This window comes from Columba livia, chromosome 4 (assembly GCF_036013475.1).
Source record: "Columba livia isolate bColLiv1 breed racing homer chromosome 4, bColLiv1.pat.W.v2, whole genome shotgun sequence".
Classification (NCBI taxonomy): Eukaryota; Metazoa; Chordata; class Aves; order Columbiformes; family Columbidae; genus Columba; species Columba livia.
In genome coordinates, this window is record NC_088605.1 from 9,734,459 (window position 1) to 9,750,938 (window position 16,480).

Here is a 16,480-nt window from a genome sequence, read left to right on the forward strand (position 1 = left end):
TCTGAGCAGCAAATCCCAAAGCTAACTTCTAAATCTATCATGAATGCAAGCCTCCTAACAAGATAAACCCTGGAGCAAATGAGGCAACTCAAATTATGAAAATTACATTAAGAGCTCTTGTACATATATAATTGTCTTTGTAAAAGACAATTTCTAGAAAGCTATGCAAGTTTTTTTTATTCTGTAAAGGAAAAAGTACATTACCTGTGAAGTGAGACTTGCCAAATTACCAGAAGAGCCATTACAAACGTCTTCATTTCCCAGGAAATAATTTCATTAGACAAAACATAAAAAACCAGACTGCTAGAGTTCCTAATGATTATATAGGCTTCTTACCACAAAGCTGCCAGCACTTGTGAGGAGCAGATGTGTACGTAAAGAGCCTGCGTAATACACCCCAAATTCCTGCAAAGGAGCCTAATGAGGCTGTGGGCTGTCCCCTCAGTGTCACAGTGCCCTTCATTCTCATGTAGGACACGGGTGGCTCCGTGTCACTGCCCCGGCCAGACTTGCACACAGCCCCGTGTTCCTGGTGGTCCAACAAAGCCCCCCTACTCCCAGACAACGAATGGGAGAAATTTCTCTTACATGCCTAATGTATTTCTGGACACAACCTTAGCCAGAGACAGCAGCTTGCACAATCCCATGAAGTAAAAGATAAGCAGAAAGTTAGATATCAAAAAAAGCGGCCTTCCACTAAAGTCTTGTACAGAAACTGATAAATATGTTTGTTGCCAGAGACACATCCTAAGCACGAGAGCATCACTGATATACAGACAATAGTGAGCAGCGCACTGTTAAAATTCTATTATCTATACCCTGGCTGTTTAGAGAACATGGGGTGCCCCTTTCCATTATGCCAAAAGTAAGTCTGGATTCAGTGTTCTACAAAGCTCTTAGCTCTCAATCACAGATTATCCCAAATCGACCATCCTAGTCACTAATATTCTATTATACACATTGAAGAGATACAAATATACATGCTTGGTATTAGGAAATTATATCTGTCTGGGTCTCCAGACTAAACCGGTAGTTTATTGCTTTATGTTCCCACCCAATTTACTGCATCCATGAAGAGGTTTCCAGACTATTTTCCAGCCTAGTCAGAAATGCTCTCAGCACTTTCTCCCCATTCATAAAATCAGCACAGTTCCCTGCTGGGAAGAGAGTCAAAAGTAGCAGTTTTTTCAGAGTATTTCTTAGGTTTATCTGTCAGCTCGTGCCAAGAAAAGTCACACTTAGGCATAAACAGCCACAATGCCCCAGGAAGAAAGAAGAAAAAGCACAATGCCGAGCAGTCCAAAGGAGGAACAACATTTGCTACAGTCAAATCACACCACACTCCTCTGAGAGCTGAGCATTAGGGATCGGGTCTAGTTTTGAAGTGTAATATCCCAAGATGCTACACCTCTGCAAGGGAAACTGGGGGTGCCAAGAGGATGGACCAGACTCCTTTCAGTGATGCCCAACAACAGGATGAGAGGCAACGGGCACAGACTGAAGCACAGGAGGTTCCATCTGAATATGAGGAGAAATGTCTTTATGCTGAGGGTGCCAGAGCCCTGGAACAGGCTGCCCAGAGAGGCTGTGGAGTCTCCTTCTCTGGAGACATTCAAACCCACCTGGACACATTCCTGTGTGATCTGCTCTGGTGAACCTGCTGTAGCAGGTGGGTTGGACTGGATGATCTCCAGAGGTCCCTTCCAACCCCAGCCAGTCTGTGACGGTGCGGAAAGGCTGCCCAGCCCCATGAGAAACCATGGACACAAAGTAAAAAGACCAATTCTGCAAGAGCGAAGCACAGTCGGGGGCAACACTGCAAGCATTTGCCTTTGAAACATCTCAGTTCTGTGCAGCAGGTGGCTTAACTATGCCAAAACACTTCTGAAGTACAAGATGTGCTCATTCACGGAAGCTCTTGCTACCTGATTCCCCCACTCGTCCCCTAGGCCCAGGCTGCTCAGGCAGCCCTCTGCTCACATGCCATTTCTCCTCAGACCAAAAGAAATAAAATATCAGACTGAAGTGGAAAAGTTGACACCATACCTGATGGCTCCGAACTACATGTGGATTAGCAGCCTTGGCTTATCCCCAAGAGAAATTTACCCAGGAAAACAGGTAAGACATAAAGAACGAAGGTTAATTTGAAGAAAAATTAGTCATCACTTCCTAGGGAGAAAGATGTGCTGCTTTTGTTGGCCAGGGCCACCAGCCCTGACAGCTCTACACCTATGAACTGAGATCAAACCATCAAGACAATACCAATGTTCTCACATCAGGTCAAACAAAAAAACCAACACACACACAAAAAAACCCACAAACAAACAAATAAACCAAAGACACACCACCACACTAGGTCATGATCAGTACTACACATTCATCAAGAAACCAGCAATTAAAACATATGTTGCTTTTATTATCAGAGAGTCAGAAAAGTGAAAAGTACTCTTCCTACCCAGGAGTGAAAAATAATGTAGTCAGTGGACTTCAATTACTTGTACTAAGCGCAAGCAGTTTTAGTGGTAACATAGTGCAGGATGCATTCATTGGAGTGTATACACTGATGGATCTATTTTTCCTTATGCCTTGAAATCACCAAACCTCCTGGGCATTCAGAGGACTCAGAAGGAGAAATGCATGAGCTCTGTTTAACAGGGAAGAAAGTTTTCACATACACTCACATTTATTCTTTTCTTCCTTAAAACCAGAATCGTAGTAGATTCTCATCAGAATGGGCATGGCCATAAAAAGCAGAAATATTTTATAATATACATTTCTAATGGGGTAGCTGCAAAATAATTTAAGAGAACCAGATGACCCTCTAATCCTGCACGGTTCCAATCTGCACCAGTCCAAGTTCAAATACTAGTGTGAGGGCATCTAGACGTTTCTGAGAGTCTTGAAATCTGGGTTCTATACCCACAAAGAGTTCTTATGGGTATTTTGGCTCAGTTTAAAAACAAAATACTGAACCACTGCAGCACACTGAGAAAAAGTTTAGTTCACATGTAAGAACATATAATATAGAATTATAAATACGGTTCCCAAGTGACTGTTTGCTTTACATAGGAAAGATTACACTGTTCAGAGAAACTGTTTTGTGAGATGCTAGAAAATGATCTGCATCCCTTATTTTTTTTGTTAGCCATTGCCATTCATACATTATACTACCCTAAGATAAATATGAACTTGTTTACATATACCCAGGTGAAGTTTTGCACTGAGTGATAATAAACTATGAAGAAGCTTCCAAAAAATGTTAATTAGCTTCCACATCCAGCATTCCAGAGTACAGTAAAATGCTTCTGTCTAAGAAATAGCTGCATTCCTGTTCTTCCAGAACTCTGCAGCATATGGATGAACAGCCAGGCTGACGGCAGACTTGGACAGATTTAGAGATTTATATACAAAGGGAAAAAAAAAATCTTCGCTGGTTGCCATTGGAAAAGTCCACATAAAGCCTCAAACTGACAGACTGAACTAGTTGCTGATATCGAACTGATAAAACAGAATGCCTCTTCTTATGAAGTGGAAATAAAACTTTTCCTTAATTCTTTGCTTATCCTGTTTATCTCACATATACAAAACAATTCTTTTGCGACATCTGCTTTTTCAGAGACACCTTGAGAGTGACAAAGAGCCACTAGCAATAAAAACAATTCTCTTAACACATTTATTAAGGTGGACATGCCGACAAATTCTTAATAGCAAAATGTGGGCATTCCTGGGTTTTATGCCACTCCTCATGCTTCCTATCTTCCATCTTTTGGTTATTAGCAAAAACCTAATTTAATTCTAGTTTGGCAATAATCTAAGTAATTAGTTTTGAAAAAATGGCCGTGTCACTTTCTGCAGTTTAATAATCAACCTTAACATCATATTTATATTGCCATAGTTCTGAGCAGGCTTCATCATGATGTGGTTATGCTGCGGTGTTCCAAAATCATCCTGAGAAACCATCTCGAGCCTCAAGACTTGTACTTCACAGCAAGCTCTAAAGAAAAAACAAGATGGAACTTCAACAAACAGAAGGCAAGAAACAGACTGTGTCAGTAAACCTGAATGGGGCATGAGCTCCACGCTGCTTTGCCATCCTTGCCTTGCTGTAATTCTAGTTGAAGTCTTTGTCTATTTGCTCAGCTGTTCAGTTTGGTTCACCTCCTTTTCAGAAGTACCTGAAGATGATCATAATTTGAGACCCAACATGGTTTTGTTTTCAGAAGCTGGCTTCTGCTTGTGTGCGTAGTCTTCACAACAACTTGTTGCAGAGCAACAAATAATTATATGGATTTGACTCTTATGTCAAGCTGCTACAGGCATGTTATTCTTTCAGCATTCAACAGTGAAGCCATAACCAGCCAAATGCAGCCTAGAGTTATCACCTGTTTTCACTCAAACTTCTCCGTAAAACAAACAACCCCCAATAAACATATGTAACACTGCTGCATCTAGCGTACTCTGATGTCAGGTTCATAGGTTCAATGATGATAAGAAAGTTAGAGAATACAAGACATCATGAATTGCTTCCTACTTCCTTTTAATCAGAAAATGTTACGTAAGTAGTGCTATCACTATAGCACTTATACAGTTGTATTATAATAACAAACCTCAAGGTCAGTCTTGAAATCTGTAGAAATTCGTATTTAGATAGAACCGTGCCAGCAAACCAGTCCTACTTTTTCCGGAAGCTCTGTAAACACAGCAGCCAAGCTCACCCAAGAACTACATAATTCAGCTCACACAGCAAGGGGAGAATGCAGAGGGGATGGAAGGTGTAGGATACAAGGTTTGCAAAGGAAGGTCCATCTTCCAGTGGCTGACAATAGCCCAGGCGGCACTCCAGCATGTGCAGGGTACCAGCGAGCATCCCCAAGGTTTCCTCCAGAAGTTGGTCACAAATATTCTGTAAACATGCACATACTGAAATACTGGGGTGGAAAATGCTGGGACACACAACATGGTGGCAGCTGACCCTCTCCAGCAAATGATGAAGAAAACCTAGCAAAACTAGTGTCTGGTTTAGCAACTAAACCAGTGTCCTCTGCTAAGAAGACACTGAAGGGATACCGTTCCATGCTGTTTATATCAGATGCAGACGTAAATAGAAATATCTTCACATACACACTGACACTTAGACAAGTTTGTACTTGTAGACTAACAACTGGGGCGTGGAGGGGTGGAAGAAACACCAAGAAATCAAGACAGCAGACTATAGTATGCAAAGAAACCATTAAGATATTTTTATCTCCGCTGTTACCCCGAAAATAAGACCTACCCCCAAAATAAGACCTACCCCCAAAATAAGACCTACCCCCAAAATAAGACCTACCCCCAAAATAAGACCTACCCCCAAAATAAGACCTACCCCCAAAATAAGACCTACCCCCAAAATAAGACCTACCCCCAAAATAAGACCTACCCCCAAAATAAGACCTACCCCCAAAATAAGACCTAGCATAACTTTTCAGGATTTTTGAGGATGCTTGAAATATAAGCCCTAGTTACAGTTCATTAAAAAAAGGCAATTTAAATAGTGTCCAGGCAGCTCTACATGTAAAAAAGTAAGCATGTCTTGGAACAAAAATTAATACCGACCCTGCTTTATTTTCATGGAAACAGGGTACACAAAAGAAAAACTTAATGACTCAAAGGGCTGCCACATACATCGTTTCTAAGTCAAGTCAAAGGCGGACAACACACAGACGTTGGTTCAGCAGGGCCAAGTCTAACAAATCCTCAGCAGTGAAATGACGCCCATTCAGCCTCACGTCACCAGAGCCCTCGAGCCATCACAGCTGGGCTGCCACCCCACACAGAACCTGGGCGATGTCTCTAGGAGCCACCAGAACGCACAACCAGGAGCCCAACACCTGGGTATTTCACACCTGGAGCCCAGTAACACACAACTCACCAGCAGTCACACCGAGTGTTTTGCAATGGCATTTGTTCTAATGCTTCAAAGGGAAGAAGTGGACTTGCACAGTTAGTGTGTGGTAATTTAATGTACAATAATCCTGGTTCATTATCACATATTTTAATTGAAATCAACCTTCGAGGCATCTAATATTCTAAGAAACTTGCGTTTTTAGCACAGAAACCAGTGGAACTGAGAATTGCCACCAAAATGCAGAACTGGAAAATCCTATTTTCCTCACCATAGGCGAAAACAGAAAAAAACTTGGAGTTGTTCTGAGGAATGTGACTACAAAGGAGGAATTAAGAAAAAGAAATTACTTTGTGCAAAAAGGGTAAAAAGCCTGCATATGCATTTGGAAAATAAGGATTAAAGGCAGAAGAGGAGCCAAACCCCAGACCTGGAAAATAAAGTTATAATCCAAACCGGGTTTTGCTAATTTATTTCATTAGGTTGTTTTTTGTCATCTTATAAAACTTTCTTCCAAATTCATCTAGAGGTATCACTATCCAGCCCAAGTGGAAGCATGGAAACAATCAAATCCAGAATTTATCTTTACAACATGCTACATACAGGTTTCCTCAATTATTTACACAAACAAACAAAATGCCAATTACACAGGTATTCTAGATAAATTCCACTTTCAGAAGTAACTTCTTCCTCACTGTGACGTGAAAACAACCCAGGATACCTAAGACCGCAGGGAACCCTCAATAGAACTGCAGAGAAAGATCTCTGATGCTTTGCAGCACTGGCACATCTTTCTCCTTTCTTGAATTCTTCATTAGAGTCAACTTTGCAGATCTTCACAGATATACAGCTGTTGATGGAGCATGAACACTAGAGAAACCAACACCACCACAACAAATAAGATATCCTAACGAGAAGTCTTCATACTTGTATTGGTTTCCCCAATTTGTAAAGGAGTATTCATGTGCATCTAAGGAAAAGCAGAACGTTTCAATCGAAAATATTTGATGGGCAAGTTTCTTACTCTTTATGTCTTTCATAAAAGCTTGTTTATAAGTTACTGCATTTCATAGTTTTCAGCTTTACCATGACCTCCTCTTTGCTGAAATCATGTCTCCAAGTAACTCTTATGATTGGTTATTTAAATGAAATTGGTTTTCCATCAAAGCATGCCCAGTTTTGGAAAAAAAGAAAAAAAATCATTAAAACATAGTGAATGTTTCCGCACCAAGTTCTCTGCTTTTCACAAATCCATAATTAAATGGCTATTGGAGGTATGAGCAAAGCCAAGGAACTCCAGATACAGTTTTATGCTGCTGATGTACTCCAGATTGTAACCTGACGCATTGCTGGGCTGCTCACATTTTGCTATGGAACCATGATACCAAGAAGCACTAAGCTGAAAAGTATATTGATTAAATAAGACAAGGGAAAAACAAAACAAAACACACAACAAAAGCACAACACCCAAACAAAAAAATACCACCACAACAAAGAGAAACGAGGAGGCCACCAAGGACATGGCAGAACTTGTATTCTCTTAACTCTGGCATCTGAGACTTTTAGCCTCATTCAATTAACGTGTTTACTCTTACTGTGTTTCTCTCAGTTTTTTAATTTCTATTCAAGTGATTAAAACTGTGGCTCTTAAAAAGCCATTTTACAAACTTTTTCATTAACCCAGAAACTGTGCAAAATAGTATTAAAAAAAATCAAAATATGACAAAAAAGCAGAACAAGCCAACAAACTGATTAAATAAGGAATGGATCTCCCTGCCCTTAATTTTAATTTAACTTTCAGGTCTTGTGAACATAGAAAACTATCAGCCTTGGGCCTGACAACACTGCTGAGTGCTGTATGAATATCTGAATATCAGCATTAAATCTCCCTGTGACCATGGAACAATTCTAGGCCTTTAACACTATGGTTACAGCCTTTAATTTTACCCTGCAACTCTATGATTAAGTTTAGTAAAACTGTGGTCTACCCTGTGACTCTCACAAGAAGAGATGATGAACACCTGTGGCACTAGACCCACAACTTGCCCATCTCACAAATGGAAAATTAAGGTATTTTCACTCCCCCAGCACTCCCTTATTGCACAGCATTGCAATACGGGAGAACATTGTGAGAACAATACCATAAAGTGTTTACAAAGCACTTGGAGATTCTCGGATAAAAGCTATTATAATTAAAAATGAAATTACTCTGAACTAGTGGAAGCATTTTGCATCCGTCCCCAACAAAGCTCCCAGACCCACCGCTACAGCTCTCCTCACTTTGATGGGGCCTGCGGGGACAGGATCCAAGTCAATTCCAAAGTTCAACCCTGCCTGAAGTTACAAATCTGAAACTATTGCAGCTGAGGGAGTTCAGATTTCTCATTGAACTAAACTCCCGATCCGTAACTCCCGGCCTCACTTAGATTAGGAATCAGTACACTAAGCCTTCACTGAGCTTAAAAAGTATTGCTACCATAACTTCTTATAATTTTAAACAATCAATACTTGCAGGAAAAAATATCATGACTAAGCAGTAAGAAAGGTTACTGAAACATTCAAATAAAAAAAATGGTGAACACCTGTTCACAAGATTTTTATCATCATCTGGCTTTTTTATTACTTGTGAGGCAAGTTAAAAAACCCCAGGAAGCTTTGCTGGCATAATTTTTCATGTGTACAGCGATCATTTCACACAACAGAAGAGCTGTATTTCACATTTTAAAGCCCACTACATCTGAAATTCCACAAACACATTGTAATGTTCTTCAGACTGAAAGAAAAATGGCTGTAAGGCGGCACTGACATCAAGAATTTATTGTGCAACATTCCATACATATATTATCTTTTGCGCTGAAAACACTACAACTCTGTTGACAATGAGACTCTTGGTGTTATTGAATATGGGGAGGACAGTGATAACCATAAAAATAACAGTTACACACAGCAGCTATTGCATAATTCAGTAGCATCAAAGGTTATCCCTAACTTGCCTTCATCCTCAGAAGTGTCTGAAAAATAGCAGCTTCAGCGACCAGCTTGATGAAGACATTACAGGCAACTCTGGAAATGAATGGGTAAGTTGATCTTCTACCCTCCCACTCAAAGTTTGAAGCCAGAGCAACAAGCTGGGAAAACTGTAATGCAATACCTATAGAATTATGGCTATGTATGCCTCACAACACTTAGTCAACTCATCGGATACCTGGTCATGAAGCGTCCTATTAGAGTGGCTGGATCACTCTCTATAACTACCTGAAGTTATAGCCAGGTGGGGATTGGTCTCTTCTCCCAGGCAGTCAGCAATAGGACAAGGGGGCATGGGCTTCAACTCTGGCAGGGGAAATTTAGGCTGGAGATTAGAAACCAATTCTTTGCAGAGAGAGTGGTCAGGCATTGGAATGGCTGCCCAGGGAGGTGCTGGACTCACCGTCCCTGGAGGTTTTTAAACTGAGACTGGACATGGCACTTAGTGCCATGATCTAGTAAATGGACTGGAGCTGGACCAAGGGTTGGACTTGATGATCTCTGAGGTCTTTTCCAACCCAGTCGATTCTGTGATTCTGTGGATGATTCAAGCAGCAAGTGTTCATAAGCGTGTGTTTGACACAGTCAAGATAGATGCTAAAAACTGGAAAACCCACTCAAGACAGAAAATTGATTTACATCAGCCAGCCGGTAAGACTTGACCATGTAAAATTGGGACAATTCTCACCAGCCTTACACTATAACTTCACCCCCGCAAATGAACATGCAAGACTTGTACAACCCCCTCCAGCTTCTACACAGCCAAGATCTGGGCAGCCAGTCTCCCTCCTTGCTTTTTTGGTCACCCAAACACAAGAACTGCCTGTCTTTATAATCTCTGTTGACAAGAGAAATGTGGCCTGACAAAAGCTAAAGCATCCCTTCTCCAGCAGCTTCTGAAGGTTACATACAACAGGGAAAGCTGGCATGCTGAATACAGAACTCAAAAAAACCCAACACCTAAACAAATAAATATATAAGCCTATTACAATTACATAACATTATATTCGGAGTCTGAAAAAAACTGGGTAAAAAGCTGGTAGATCTTACAAATAACGTCTTCCTTTTGCTATCTAAACGGGAAAGGCAAAGCAGCAAAAGAATAGCAGTTGTTTTAAAACAGGTAAAAGCTTGAACGTGTGTTAATACTTCGCAGAATCATAGAGCAGGCTGGGTTGGACGGGACCTCTAAAGGACACCTTGCCCAGCCCCCTGCTGCGGCAGCAGCGTATTTCACCAGATCCGGTTGCTCAATAGATCTCCCGATTTAAAGCATTACATTCCGTCCCGGCCTTGACTGGGCCGCTTGTGCTTTTTCAGAGCATATTATTGCTGCCAGTGGTTGCATAACAGAATTACTGAGATTTTCAGAAATGCCACTGAAGTAAAAAAGAAAAACAAACAACACATAACCCTAGAAACAAAATGGAAATTCAATTATCTGCAACTTTTCCCAGGTACATTATTTTTCACAAGCAATAACCTGGAATTATGTTCAATTTTAAGATGCATCCTCTAATGCAAAAATCCACTTTGAAAATTATTATGTGTTTGTACAGTTTCAATTACCTGTAAATATACAACAGCGTCTAGCAGATAAAAACCAGACAAGCAACATAAGGGGCCTGGTACATTTAGAAAGTTCACTCCATCTTCAGCTTAAAAAAAGAGAAGGAAAAGATGAGGCTCCGCAGACAGAGTTGTGCTGTAAGTCTGAGGCAGGCCCTCTAGCAGCGAGATTATGTGATTATTTCTGGATGCCGCAGTCATGTGGCCGCGCAGCGAAGCTTTTGTCGGCAACATGACACAATCCCATGGCTGCCGGCAGCAACTCGCAGCTTGGCGCTTCGCTAAAGCACACCCAGAGGGACGGGAGAGAAACAGCAGCTTCTCAGTGCGACGGTCTCAACCAGCCAGTTTATGTTCCTTGTTGCAGTACATCTAAAGGCTCATTTCTCTTGGTTTTTAACTGTCTGTCACTTCAGGCACACATCCACTGGGTCCCACTACATCACAGAGTTTTAATACCCAGCCTGCCCCCACCCAGCCCTGCTTGAGAGGAAGCCTGGCTAAAGACTGCAGAATAGGGAGTTTAAAGTTTTGGTTGGTATTTACTCTTACAATATCTTTCCCTCAGGTACACACAATTTACAGTAGCCAAACTACATAATACTATAGCAAACGCTGCACAGTACAGGATTATCTACTCCATAAGGCACCTATTTGGATACTGTATATATACAATGTTACCCCTTAAGTCAGAGACTGGTATATTTTCAAACATCATATAATCTTTCACTGTACTTTTCAGAAAAACACCAGACTTGCTAAAAACATTTCATTGTATTACATCTTAAAGACCAACTCGCTTGTTTAGCTTTATTTAACTACTTCTGCCTCTCAAACTGCCTTAAACTCAGAATATTCACACATTCAAGTGATACATCTACTTAGAAACAAGGAAATAGGTGAAGCATGTACAGAATACAAACCACTAGGTAAACACCTATAGTCACTTTTTGTAGAAGTTGACAATTAAGTATGTTAGATGCTAAACAACAAAATGTATTTATAAGAGAACAGGATATAGAAATATGCATATTTGGCTCCTATCACGAGGCATTGCTTGTTTTCTTTTCCCTATAAATACTAGATACTCATTACCAGGCACATGGAGTACTAGAAAACACTGGATATAATTACCTGATTTCAGATCAGTTGGCATTTGGCCATAAAAACCAAATATTGTAATTCAGTGCTTGAGTGGTGTAGTATTGCAGAACTTAGCTTTTTTTTTCTGAAAGTTCATAGAAGAAATGCTCAGCAAATAAAGCCAATTCCCATCTAACAATATTTATCAAAATGCTATTAAATACAAAACCTCATCTTAAAAGTCACCAAAACCTACAGCCACCTGTAATCAGATGATTACAGATGATACAGATGACCTACAGTCATCTGTAATCCCTGGGAAAGGATGCTGTAATGAAGTAACTCCCATTCCCAGATCCAAATCAACTCATTTAACGACCTCAGAATGGGCTTTCCTGTGCCTATGAACATGAGTAACTCATTTGCTGGGAGACTCAGAGCAACCCAAGAGCACAGTTCAGTCACTACTCACTGCATTCCTCCCAGAAGAGAACTCCTCAATTGTGGCTGTACCACTCGCTAGCAGGGGCTGGAAGTGAGTCAGGAGAGATTTACAAACAGTAACTCTAACACAGAGTTTATAGTTGAGCCTCTGCTAATTCCTGTAATACAAGTGCAAGCTATATTGGCAAAAAACATGCTTTGCCCTGCTTCTGTTAGCCAGACTGAAAACAATACGCTGTACCAGCACAACTCTTCCACTGAAACCCTCTCCATCTCTTCGGAAGTTTTTTTCTGATGGTTGTTATAACAGCAAAGTGTGTGATTTCTCATCCTGCCACAGCCGACATCCCCAGGACACCCAGGCTTTGCTGCTGTACCTGGCTGAACCCGGCACGTGTCTGCATGCGGCTCAGAATAGCACTCGGGGTGAGGCAGAGTTTAATGCACACTCAACTACACCTGAATGCATGAGCAGCAATTTGCTTTTTTCCTTGGGAACATACTAAATGAGCCAAGCTGTAACGAGCTCTCTTGTAATTGGTTAATGGCTTTAAAGTCCTAAAAAATAAAACCAAACAAACAAACAAAAAACCACCCACAACTAGGGAAATGAAGAGCATCTGCATAATGAAAGCTTGAAAAATAATATTTTGCACTTTCGGTACCTACAGGTCTCAGTTTAAAGCAAAAGCAGAGCTATCAAATTCAGACAAATAACAGCACACAGTTGTTAAGCATCCTGCTGGTGGTTAAAGAGCAGATTACCAGCCACAACAGGGAATGCTGAGAGCCCACAAGTTACCTGAAGCTTCTGGAAGTTGTGTTGAACATGGCTGGACATGAGATACAATGCAGCTCCAGATCTCACACTGGACAGCCTTATTGCCATCTCCTTTGATCTCTGTACAGCATCTATAAAACCATTCTATACTCAGGAATTAGAAAACATTCTATAACTAGAAATTCAGCCATATCACACAGACCACACCACTTTTTAAAACCTGTAAAGTTACCAACATGCCACAAAAAGCATCTTGCTCATTTGACTTGTTTATAATAAACCACAAAAACTAACCAAATACTTTTAAGATAAAGGCATAAAGTTGATAGAAACACTGTTTTCGCCCTAAACTGAAATAATACTTGAGGAGGAAAAGGAACAGGTAGGAGAGAAAGCAAAGACTGCTGCATTTTGAGAAATGTGACCACATGTATTGATGCCTCACTAAGCACAGAAGTTCCCTTACTGTTTTAAGATGCATTTGTTCCTAAGCCTAAAAAGTTTCAGACACTTTGCAACTGATTCCTACATTATCTTAATTACTACATGCTCTAAGATTTTTCTCCCACTATAAGCAAATTAAAGTTTCTTTATACCAGTTCCTGACTTTTGCTCTTAGTAACTTCCTATGGTGTCAGAGGTATTTACTGTGCATTTCAAAGGCTTCCAACTTAAAGTAAAACATCCAGGCCTGTTGACATTTCTAGTTCTGAACTGAAATATAAATCTGAAGATCCAGTCTCTCAAGCAGATCACCAAGCAGAAACCTTGAAGAGAGGGAGAACTCCTGCTGACTGATGGCACAAATACCATGTTCAAAGAGAAAGACCGAGAACAGGTGGGACAGTCTTCCTGATTCACAGTAAACATTTAAATTCTGTGTCCTGCTAGGATGGGCAAAACAGTCCAAGTCTGAATAAAAGTGTCACAAGACTCATTTAGGACTACACTAAAGTATTACCTCTAGCATCTAGTAGGATTTTTTTCTTGGTTTCATGAGTTAATTGTCACTCAAAAATAACTGTTTATTATTCATGTCCATAAAACATACATAGTATTTTGAACATTGCATTTGATAGTGGGTGTTTTGCCAGGACTGGCTATTAATGTTCTAGCCAGCATCCTAGAGTGCTCTCATTACACACACCTTTAAAAAAATAATTACAGCATTAATAAACGTGACAGATTGCAGATTGCAAAGTGATTTTTTCCATCAATATGTAAAAAGTATTGACTGTAAACAGCAGAAACACAAGAAAAATGTTTACGGTATCATTTGGCTATAATGGGCTCAATTGATGAGCAGATTTGTTCACTGTAACTCTCATGGCTCACCAGAGCCTTTGTAACTGCCCCGTTTGCTGATCAGTAACAGACTGTATAAAACTAAAGTAATAAAGAAAATGTACTTCAGACTTCCTTTTCTTGCTTTCAGTAAATTCTCTTGGCTCTGCTTCTGCCAGACTAATTCAGCTATTTAATTCCTGGGCTTCATAACTACAGAACTACATTTATGTCTTGTAAACACCCAATTTTAACTTCCCTGAGTGTACATCTCTAATTATGCTGATATGTAGCAATACAGTACCGTAATTCCCTCAAGTAAAAACTGATAAGCCACATCTGGCTCATTTTAAAGGGAACCTGAACAGAGCACTAAAAGGCATTGAGTATCCTGTTTATCTCAGGAGGTGTTAAGATAATGAGTGAAGATGATCTGGCCCTGCATTACACATTTATCTGATGGCCTGGTCATTTTATTTCATGTTGAACCTGATCACCAACTTTAACATTAAGGTTTTCCCATTTTAAAGTATAAGCCGTGATCCATTCCTGTTTACAGTTTAATGCATCTGCTTACCCACGCAGAAAAACAGTTTCAGTCAGATTATATCAGTTTGCTCATGAGAGAATCTAATTAATAATATCCTCCACTGACAAGTTAATACAGAATTCTTCATTCTCACTCTGTAAATATAGGTTACACAGACAATATTACAAATACACAAATTTCCAAATCATCAAACATAGTTTCTCTGATAGTTTAACCATCTGGCTAAGGACAAGAGCAGTCTGACAGAGTGGCACTAGCTCATTACACAAATCCTTTCTAAAAAGCAACAAGATACATCAGTGGCATCAGCAGCCCATTTTCACAATAGCTCTAAAACAACTACACAGCCTCACTTGTTTTTCAGAGAGGTCCAGAACTCAGTTTAAAAGCCCGTCTTGCACCTTCAACACCACCAGCCTGATCAGGACTAGGGCGGAGGGAACATACATCCATCTAACCAGCTGCACCAACCCCTTAGAGATGCTTAAGCATCCTTTTATCTTAGAGCTGTCACGGTCCATCCCTCCCTCTGAGCAGCGCACTCAGTGCTTTCACTTCACAAAACAGGTCTGGCTTCATATTCATCCTCCACCTGTGATGACTTTTTGATTCCATCCAGTACCAGCTGCCCTGTGGAAGAGTTTGTGGTGGGGTGACCCCAACCAGCAGCCAAACATCTCCCAGGGAATGAGGTGAAAAATAAAAGGAAAGCAAAAAGACTCACAAATCGAGATACTGACAGTTTAAGACGAAAAGCAAAGAAGAATTTATCCACCGCTCCTCCTCAGCGGGCAGATGTCCAGCACGGCCTCAGCACTCGCAGCGCTCACCTGTGACACAAATGCCATAAACCACAAACATCCTCCCCCTCCTACTCCCCTTCTTAGCTGCGTTACCAGCACTACTTTAACCACCAGCACAAGGCACAGCACCACATGGTTTGCTATGCTCAAAGTGAGCTTTTTCACTCCTACCCCGCCAGACCTTGTATGGAGTTATTACGAGATGGCTCTGAGGGTCCGAGTGCCAGCGTGAGATTTGTTTCTTCAGTCCCGGGACCCTGACTACAAAATTACTTTCTATCACTATCCTGAAAAATAGGAAGGACAGCATAAGGACCTTTAAAAGGGTCTCCCCAGCTTTAAACAGGCATTTTCAGCCATTTAGCAACGTGTTAATTGTGTATAACTTGCTCAGCTAAAAGTCAGTGACAGTTTCTGAAGTCACTTCACTCCCTGCGTACCACAGACCAGAGGACCAGGAATGGCAGAAAGGCTGGAGAGGAAAAGCAGGCTCGCAGGAGGGACATGGCATTTGTAATGCATGCGTTTTGTTTTGCTGGGGGAGTTGATGTTTGTTTAGTTTAAAAACAAAAACCAACACACAATAAAGCAAATTAATCACAAGATACTCTGCATTACTAGGCAAAAAGCAAAAGAGGAATGCAAGATACTCCTTCGTAAAGTTTTCATGATTCATTCCTTCCAACCACTTTTGGGCAAGTCACTCCAGGCAACTTTGGGATTATATTTTGGGTTTTATACTAGTGTACCCTTGCCTTCTAAAGTTATGAAGCTTAAGTTTGGTTTTTTGCTTGTTTGGTTTGGTTTTTGTTTTTTAATGTCAGTGTTCTTGCTCTGGGGGGCAAGGGGACCCCAGGTCTGGATTCATCCGGTTGCTGATTTAAGTGCTCATTGGTGCTGCACTCAAAATGCTGCAAAAAGTTTGTACAGGCACTTGATGGCTGGAGGAGGCACATAAGGTACATATCCAACAGAGCCTGATGCACACATGCAGTATTACTTGATGAAGCACAAGTTGCTCTCAAAACTGTGCACAGTTACTGTCTCTAAGGGCC

General features: G+C 40.8%; 1 protein-coding gene across 4 annotated transcripts in view; it reads right to left on the reverse strand.

Moving 5' to 3' along the window:
* ZFYVE28 (zinc finger FYVE-type containing 28) overlaps window positions 1-16,480 on the reverse strand; it is a 159,602-nt gene that overhangs the window by 97,207 nt on the left and 45,915 nt on the right. Inside the window, exon 1 of one of the 4 annotated variants that reach the window (XM_065060386.1) lies at window positions 10,481-10,621. The exons of the other annotated variants lie outside the window; for them this stretch is intronic. The gene's annotated coding sequence lies outside the window, so the exon portion shown is untranslated. Of the gene's footprint in view, window positions 1-10,480; window positions 10,622-16,480 lie in introns of those variants that run through there. 4 annotated transcript variants of the gene reach the window in all.